Source organism: Lonchura striata, chromosome Z, assembly GCF_046129695.1.
Source record: "Lonchura striata isolate bLonStr1 chromosome Z, bLonStr1.mat, whole genome shotgun sequence".
In the NCBI taxonomy this organism is placed as follows: domain Eukaryota; kingdom Metazoa; phylum Chordata; class Aves; order Passeriformes; family Estrildidae; genus Lonchura; species Lonchura striata.
This window is the reverse complement of record NC_134642.1, coordinates 50,674,501-50,683,546: the sequence shown is the minus strand read 5'-3', so window position 1 is coordinate 50,683,546 and position 9,046 is coordinate 50,674,501. Positions and strand designations below refer to the sequence as shown.

The window sequence follows — 9,046 nt, the reverse complement described above, 5'->3', positions numbered from 1 at the left end:
TTGGTGACATACTAGAAGTAATCTGAAAGTTTTAATTATACTCTTGGATGTATTAAGCAAGAAGAGAAATAGCTTATGTATTAAAAAAACCCAGAGGATTCGGTTACTGTTACTAAAAGACCTCACCAGGAAACCAGAAGCAAGACATGCAAGCAGAAAAGCACTGACTTGCAGAGAAGACATTTTTTATGCTGGGATTGACGAAGCTTCACAGACAGTTAATAAAGCCTCAAAAGACTCTGTAAGTTAATAAAGCCTCAAAGGACTCTGTAATTCAGGTCTGTCTTACTATATAATTATTTATGCTGAAAATCCAAGTTTCTTTTACAAACTGGCAAAATGGACAAGGGCCACAGGAACAGTAGCACACCAAGGTCCTGTATTGCCAGATATCCCTGAACCCAGTAAAGATCTCAATTTATGTATTAGGCTAATTGCAAGTGTGCTGTTTTTAAATACTACATAATCTGCTTTTTGAGGGATTTGCTGCCTGGTTCATGCATGAGGAAACAAAAAGTCAGTAAAAGGGTTACTTTATGTATATAGGCATGTGAAACTAAATCCTGAGATGCTGGCCTTAGTTTAAATAATATGTTTGTTTGGTTGTTGCTAGTATCTTTTGGAAGCTACTCTGTGCAAAATAAACATGCAGTAGTCTTCCTTTTCTAGATAAAAACTATATCAACATCAACAAAATTTTTTTTTCTGTTTCTCTGAAAAGGCATCAAGAGTATAAAGAGTCACATATTTCACTGATGTGCTCTCTCACTCTCTGTTTTCCCCCTCCTTTTCCTGTGCTATAATTGTGCATTTTTCTGTACCTAGGGGGAACTATGTATTTTCCTGCCTCTTTTGATTCTATCTAATATGCACTCATTTCAGAGACATTGTAGAAAAAAAAATTGGAAGACGGAGGGAGAAGAACAGGAAAGAAAAACTTGGGTGAATATTACCTTTCGAGCACCATGTCAAAGACATGTATATTACTTGAATACTATGTACCAAAATGTCATGGTTTGACACTGGCACAATGCCAGTGCCCCCATGAAAATGTGATCCCTACCTTGAATGCTGTGAAGTGGAATCTAGAATAGAGCAAAGCAGGCCCAAGCTTAATAACAGGAAAAAAACTTTATTAAACTACCACTACAAAAGAAAAGAGAAAACTAAAGAAGGGAAAAAAAAAACACACAAAGATCCAAATGAAAACCTTGCAAAACATTTCTCCCCCTCCACCACCCAACTCCAACAAACCTCAGTGAGACACAATCTGGACCCCAATCAGGTTTCCACCCTCCAAACAACCGATACTCAGTCCATCGAGGGAACAGAGTCTCTCCTGTGCCACAGACCCCCCAAGAAACACAGCTCCACATCCTGTGTTTCCATGTCACACATGGCACCGCCCGGAGAAAAAGTTTGCCATGGTGACCCTTCTCCTCTCCATGCACAGTGCTCTCACCACAATGCATGGATGGTCACTGCCTTTAGGATTTTTCCTTTCAAGGATGCCCTGCCAAGAGGGGAGAAAACAACAGTTCAGTTTTTCATTGTTTGGGACCACAGTCCCCCCCATTTTCCCCTGGGGCCGAGGGCTCAAGAACAGAGATCTTCTTCTCTTCTCTTTCCTTTCCAGGGCAAGGGGGCGCCACCACAAACCCCCCAACCTTTTCTCTGTTCACTCCACTTTTGCCTTTTTCTCAGCTGAAGCAGGTCTCTTGACTCACTGGCATCCTCCCAAAACACAGTCCCTCTTGAAGGAGAAGATTGGTTCAGGTTGTGGCTAACACGGAAAAGTCCAGCCAAAAGCCACTCCTTGTCCCCCTCCCATCCAGAATTCCTCCTTCCAACATCCCATCCCAGGGTCCAAGGTGTCCCTCTTCCTCTCTTTCAAACTGAGGAGGGGAAAGGAAAATTCACAAAGCTTTCATTTCTCAAGGAAGGGTTAAAAGTCCGAACTCCCAGGATGGCTCGATGCCCGGACATCCAGCAACTCCCACACAACTGGGCACCTTGCAGCAGCTCCCCCCACTCCTCCTTCCTTGCGGCTTTCTCTCTCCTTCTCGGGAGAGGAACTCTGGGGGGGGAAATGGAGACATCCCAGATTTCTTCCACCCTTCCATCTGCAGGGGCCAGCCCGATTCCAGTCCTTTCACCACTCTTGGGGCTTTCGGCCTACCTTTCTCAGGCCATGGAGGCTTCCCCTCCCCCACCCAGCTTGTGGCTGGGCGGGGGAAGGTCTGCACTGCACGCTGACCGGAACCAAAGAGAGCGAGTTCCCCTGGGAATTCTGCTTTCAACCCCTCTGTGTTCTCAGAGGCGTGTCTACTTTCAATTGGTCAATATCTAAATTGACCTCTTCCTTCCGGAAAAAATTATCTTTCTGTGTCAAACCACGACACAAAAAAACTTTTCACCACTTGTATCCCTGAATGTGATTAAGTTTGGATCACATTTCAGTTTTAGAACTGTAGTGAATTTGGAAACACAAAAACTAGTGTGAATAACATGCTGAACTTTTGTCTCCAAGCACTGATCTATATGCCAAAATGTCTAAGAAATGTTATTTTTGTGATAATCTAAATATATATCAAACAAGGAAAGTTTTGTTGGAGGAGGAAATACATGTTTTATTCATCCAATTTATATAGAGAAGAAAGCTATGAGATTTGGCAGAAATAAATTGCTTTTTTAGACATATGCAATAGAAGATTAACAGTAAAGATGCATATCAAACACAGTGGAATAATTCACAATTCACTTACAGTCTTTAATGTAAGAACTACTAAGAAAGAGGTTATAGTTAAACAATAAAAAATCTGCTCCAGAAAATTCTCGTGTGCAATGTAATTCAGAAAATTGTACAAATACATGGTTAACTGTAAAGTTAGATTTTCGCTAGTGGAACATATAAGTGTTGATATAGGTAAAGCCTTATGAAATAAGGGTCTTGTTGCCCTTATAAAATCATGCTACTAAAAAAGTGTGCTACTTCAGCTAAGTAGAAGAGGACTATGGGAGAGTAACTCACAGAGAAGTGCTGTGTGGCTGCTACATGACCACATTGTAGTGTATGGTGGTTGGTTGATGCTGGTTCTCGGCTTCTTTTTTCCACTTCTGTCAAGGTTGGGATTGAAGGCACTTGAGAGGATATTTCACATTCAGGATTAGATGTTTATTTTTTCTTATCTATGTTACAGAAGAACCAGCCTCTGCCCTAAAACCTCCATCTTGCTCCCACTTAAAACAGTAGATATAGGACATGTTAAAAATATTGATTTTAAAAAAATCATTTAAATAAGCAGTCCATAGAAGATGGTTGCTCATATAGTGTCCTGATGTTTGTACCTGCATGACAAAAGAGTATGAGAGGCATGAAAGGAAATTGTGACTCATCAGATTGGTAGGGTCCAAGATAACAATAATGAAATAAAATCTCTGGTAGCCACACTTTCTGTTGTACTTCAGATGAATCACTAGTCTATTTTTAAATTGGTGTATACTGTTCCTGACACTGAAGATTACATTGTAACAAAAAAAAAAAGTTAAAAGAAACTTACAAGAAATACTTTTCTTTCCAGAATAATCTGTGGTAACAGTATTTTGATTTGGACCATGTAGTTCACAGCATACAGCAATACCTGATTCAATAACAAAAAAATCTAATGTTCCTTATCCTTAGTTAAACTACTGAAAGGAGTCAAATCTTATACTGGAAAGGATGACAGTTTCTGTCAAGAAACAACCTTTGACTTCAGAAAGCATATTGTAGAAACCATGTAAAAGTGGGTTATTTAAAAGTGATGACAGATCATCAGGAGATGCTTTTCTCCCCTCTGACTATTGAAAAAGCTTCCACACATTTTGTCTTGTAGGACTGTTAAATTTTGAGGTGACTGAAATTGGGAATGATTAATTTGTTCATTTTTTCATCATATGTGCAAAGAATGTCTGATGTCTATGGTGAGCTGAGAAGAATGATTGGCTAGGTGGAATGAAATTAAAAGTTTGTATATAACCATGCTATAATATTAACACAAATTTCCATTAAAGCAACTTTTCTTGAAGTAAAACCTAGAAGAAATAATTGTGATTTTTTTGTACTGAAGCTTTGTTCCTGTGTCAGTCTCAGCAAAATAGATTAAACTATGGGTTTGTAAAATAAATATAATTTTTGCTTTTTTATTTTTCTCTTTCTTCAGTCTCCATGTGCCAGGAGCCATTTTCTGCTTTCCCATTTTCACTATCAATAGTAGGCATTAAAAAGATCTGCGGGTAAATAACAGTAATATATACACAGGATGAAATTACTTATGAAGAACCGACATATGGCCATGCTAAAACATGATTAGACAGACTGTGATGTAGTTCTAATTCAACAGGATGCTCAAACCACAGTGGGAAGCAGTTGGTATCAAAAACAAGTCTTGCTGTTCCAAAACTGGCAAATTGTGAGCTGTTCTGTCATTATCATTGTTTGCTTAACAGGTAAGTACTATTTGTATTCCCTCACTGAGCCGGAAAGACACTTGGAACAGGATCAATTCTCTCTCCATTTCTTCCCCAAACCGTCTTTTTGTTTTTACTTTAGGGACCAAAATAATGGCAGGAGGGAGGAAGGGAAGGTGGGAGGAAGGGTGGAAGAAAGGGAAGGAAGGGAAAGAAAGGGAAGGAAGGGAAAAAAGGAAAGGAAGGAAGGCAAACAAAGTACATCCCTCCTGAATATAAATCTCATGAGATTGTCTTACCTATGGTAACAAAACAGGTTACAGAAGGTGGGGGTAACAGAAACCACATTAGAAACTCCCCGTGGAAAAGAAGATGCAATTACTTTCCATTTCTGCAAAGTAAAATGCTGTTATCTAGATGAGGGACAGCCCCTGTTGCTGTGAACCACAGTTAGTTAAACAATACCAGTAGGACTGTCATGAGCACAGACAGAGTAGTGCCACTCAAGGCTCTGGGGAACACAATGCAACATGGGTGTTTTGTGTTCTGGTAATACTTTTTAAACTGTCTTATATTCAACCATATTTTTTCATTCCTACGTTATGATTTTGACCAGAAATTCCTCCTCTATGCAGAGCTGCTTTTTAGAAATAATTTTTTTCGTTGGGGTGGTCTCAAATTGTACAAAATCCATGTAGGCATCAGTAGCAGTTTAAGAATTCCTTTCTGCTGAGTGCTATGCATTTGCTTACATGACAATTTTTGGTTCAGGATTGCTGCTTTTAGAAGCTTACAAATTCAAAATACTTGAAGTAGGTTGAAGAGAATTGGATGGGAAGGATAGAAATAAAAGTAACTAGATGTGGATGAGAAATGCAGATGTCTCAACAACTCATGTACTCTTCATTGCAGCACTTAAATAGAATTTGTACTTTCATTATAGTATTCATATGCTTTCTCAATATGTTATTACATACCCTTGCTCTTGCCTCAGCTCTAAAGACATTAGACATGCTTCTGATTTTGACTCTGAAGGCATGTTCAGTATCTACTTAAACATGTGCAAGTTTTTACTCAAAATTTATCTAATCCTCAGCAATGAGTTATGCAGTGCAAGGCTGTTGCATGTTTGTAATATTGTATATTCTACTTATTCCTGTGGGATACAGATTTCAAGAAAGATGACTGTACTGACTATCAGATACATGCAGTGGAAAAATTACAGCTTTAAGCCTCCTTCAGTATTAGGTATTCATCAAGTTTTTTGTACTTTTTGTACACAACAATATTTTTCCTGCAAGACAGAGAGAACCGCATATAAGAATGATGTAGTATATATCTAAATTTTGTTTCCTTTGCTTTTCTTGTAATTTAATTCAAGAAATTGCAAGGCCAAATCCAGTTAACCTGCAAACCTCCCTCCAAATGACTTCAGTGGAAAACATCTTCAGTGCCTGGTATTGTACTACTGCATATATATGTTATAGTAGTGTGAGTGTGTGTGTGTGGGGGGTGGGGGTGTGTGTGTGTGTGTGTACACTATATATAGCTGTCATTTATAAATGAGTCTAGAATGCTGTTCTTACAATTCTGCTAGAATACACAAAGCTTCTGAATGGAGATGTAAACTACATCTGGTGTTTATACTGTATCTTACATAAGCCAGTATCAATTCTACATACAGAACATGGCAATACCATTCTTAATAATGACCAACTTTTGTGGGCTGTTTCATCTACAAAACATTGTGTTACAGTCTGATTCCTTCACAGGCTTAAGTACACTGACCATTAGTCCAATAACAACTCAGATCGAGTGGATTTCTTCTGATTTGCAGTGGAGATTGGATTAATCTGATTCTGTTCAATATATTAATCAAAGCAAAGAGGAAAAGGGTTAACTTTTTTCTGCTTAAGGGAAAGATTTTATAAGGAAAATGGCCATTGTTGTGCATGTTCATTATGAAAATTGACATAGCATTCACAACACAGACTCTTGACTAGCTATGGAATTGTGGGTTGTGACAAATATTTGGCCCTTCATTTTAACAACATGAATTTAAATGGTGTGAGTTTCCTATGCCTTGTCACAAAATAATTTGTTGTATCCAAACAAAAAAAAATATGTTAAAAAAACCAAACCAAACCAAAAACAAAAACAAAAAAACCCCAAAAAACAGTACAGAACAGCTACAGTTATTTGGCTGAGCTTTGTGTTTATAGTACCCTAATTGCATCATTTCAATGGCACCACCCGTCAGAAAAACAACAATAGAGCCTTCATAACCTCTACTGACTTTACTCTTAAGTAAGTTAATGGCTGACTCTGAACAGGTGCTCTAGCCTTGTAGCTCCTAAAAATATCATTATGAACTGTGGGTGCTCAGAACCCCTTTCTACTGAGCAATGAATATTTGTGGTGTTTGCTTTAATGTGAAGTTATCAATATTGTTTGCACAGAAAGTTTTGACATAAACTCTTTTTCTTCTATTGAAAATAAGTGCCTGTTTCATAGCTTCAGCTTGTAAGTTCTCCACTGCAGAATCTGTCTTGATTTTTATGTCCTGGACAATGCTCATAATGATATTTTTATGTAGTAAACTAAAAGTATAACCTTTTTACAGCTTCCTACAGGTACTGTAGAAATTCCTAATCATGCCTCAGCAGCAGAGATGAGCACTAATCTTTGAAAAAAAGCAGAAGTAGTCACCAGACAAACTACTTTCCATTAACAGTTCTTACTGGGAAGGAGGCAGGGTACAGCCAGACTGAATCCAGCCTCTTTATACTTGTAACAATATGTACAGAGGAACAACAATCTGGGACAATTAAAATACTCACATACTGTTTTCTGATTATAGTTTGAAGGGGTATGAAACCTTCATAGAATAAACTAGACACTGCTCTGCAATATAAAAATTTATTTAGGTTAAACACAACATTTGAGACTTTTCCAGGATGTATCGAATCTCTTTTAGTGTATCTGGCTTAGAATCAAGATGCCAGCAGTGGATCACCTTGAAATCTGAACTCACACTTCATTTGGTCCCTGTGGTGGTCATCTTTGCCTTTCTCTGAAAATTTTCAAAAGCTTTTATCTAGCTGAAGAGATTTTTTTGCCTGATTTATCTGTCTTTAAATTACACAGATGGCTTTCAGTTTTAAACAGAGTCTGGGGCCAGAATTTATCAGAGATTCAGATGGAAGAAGGCAGGAGTGATATTTTCCCCAAGCACTAAAGGAAAGAAGAAAATTCAAACATAATGGGACAATACAGACCCATACTACAATCTTTCAAGCGAATGAAACATAACCACAGAAAGAAGCTGAATTTGAAAGGCTTATGTTAAATACAACCAGACAGGTGCATGGACAGTGAGATCCATTCTCACTAGAAATTTGTAAAACACAATAAATTCTTTCTAAGATTTAGTTCTCTCCTGTGTTAAGTGGTGCACATGCCACAGCCAAGTCCAGCATCATAGCGGAATAGAAAATACAACGTCTGAACAGTAGTAATTTATTTCAGTATGGACAGACTTTTTTTATATTCAAACTGATTTTGCAATTCTGGCTTTGTTTCTGTCAACAACTTACTTCTCCAATGAGTTAGAAAGTGGGAAGTTTATACCCATGCAGATAATGTTTGCTAAGGCTGTGATGCAGGCACCACTCTAACACCACAGGGGCTAAGTGATTCGAAGAAATATGCTGACTCTGCTGAGATTTTCATTGAAGCAAGGGGAACCTTGTCCTTTAGTAGTTGTAATATTGGATGGGAAATGTCAGAATTAAATCAGTCAGTTTCTTGGTGCTTTAAGAGAGATTAATTGAAGCAAAATATCATTTTCCTTTGAAAAAAAGAATGGAAAATTATCTACCTATCATTCACAGAAGGATGATTTACTTTTTTCCAGCTCTGTCAGTCAGAGGACCCTTGATACAAGTAGATTAATCAAAGACACTTTATCATCAATCGCAGCTAAACAGTTTTAGAAGTGTTTTTCCCTATGTCCCCAAACAAAAGACATTGTATCATTACAATAGAAAAGATGAAACTACAACTTCAAAAGCAGAGCACAAATTCAGCTGCACATATTTCATTGAAAAGAGGGGGAAAATCAACTTGGTAAACAAATTATTGAATTTGTATTTATCGATCTCATTTTTGGTCTTAAACTATCTTTGGGTTTCAGAGGTCATCATGGAGCTTTAATTAAATGTAATTTGAAATCTACAGTGCTGTGTTGAAGGCCCATTCAGGATGGACAGCCTTTTGGACAACAGACATAAAGGGAAACAGACCTGTGTTTTTAAATGAACTTCCTAATGAAATGAAGCATTATGCCACTGGGTAACTAACACATTTATCCCCCAACCCTGACCCCCACAAATATAGATGCAAATTGCTTGAAGTTTAACATACAAATGTTTATTCTTGAAACTTCCTAGACCAGTTATTGGCATGCATATTCATATCAATATTTTGAATCTAGGTCTGCACTTTTACTGTCTCAAGAGCAGCAGATTTGATTATGTAAATGTATTCATTTCTACACTCAACTCCCTGGTTAGGGTTGAAATTTTGCATTATTCTA

At 37.8% G+C, this 9,046-nt stretch overlaps 1 long non-coding RNA gene across 1 annotated transcript; it reads right to left on the bottom strand.

Annotated features, from left to right (window-relative positions):
• Positions 1-1,116: 1,116 nt before the first annotated feature.
• Positions 1,117-2,377, bottom strand: LOC144248364 (uncharacterized). The gene is made up of 2 exons (XR_013341696.1): positions 2,180-2,377; positions 1,117-2,077 (listed from the first exon to the last, which is right to left on the bottom strand). It is a non-coding gene; the product is annotated as an uncharacterized LOC144248364 (long non-coding RNA).
• Between the last annotated feature and the right edge of the window lie 6,669 nt (positions 2,378-9,046).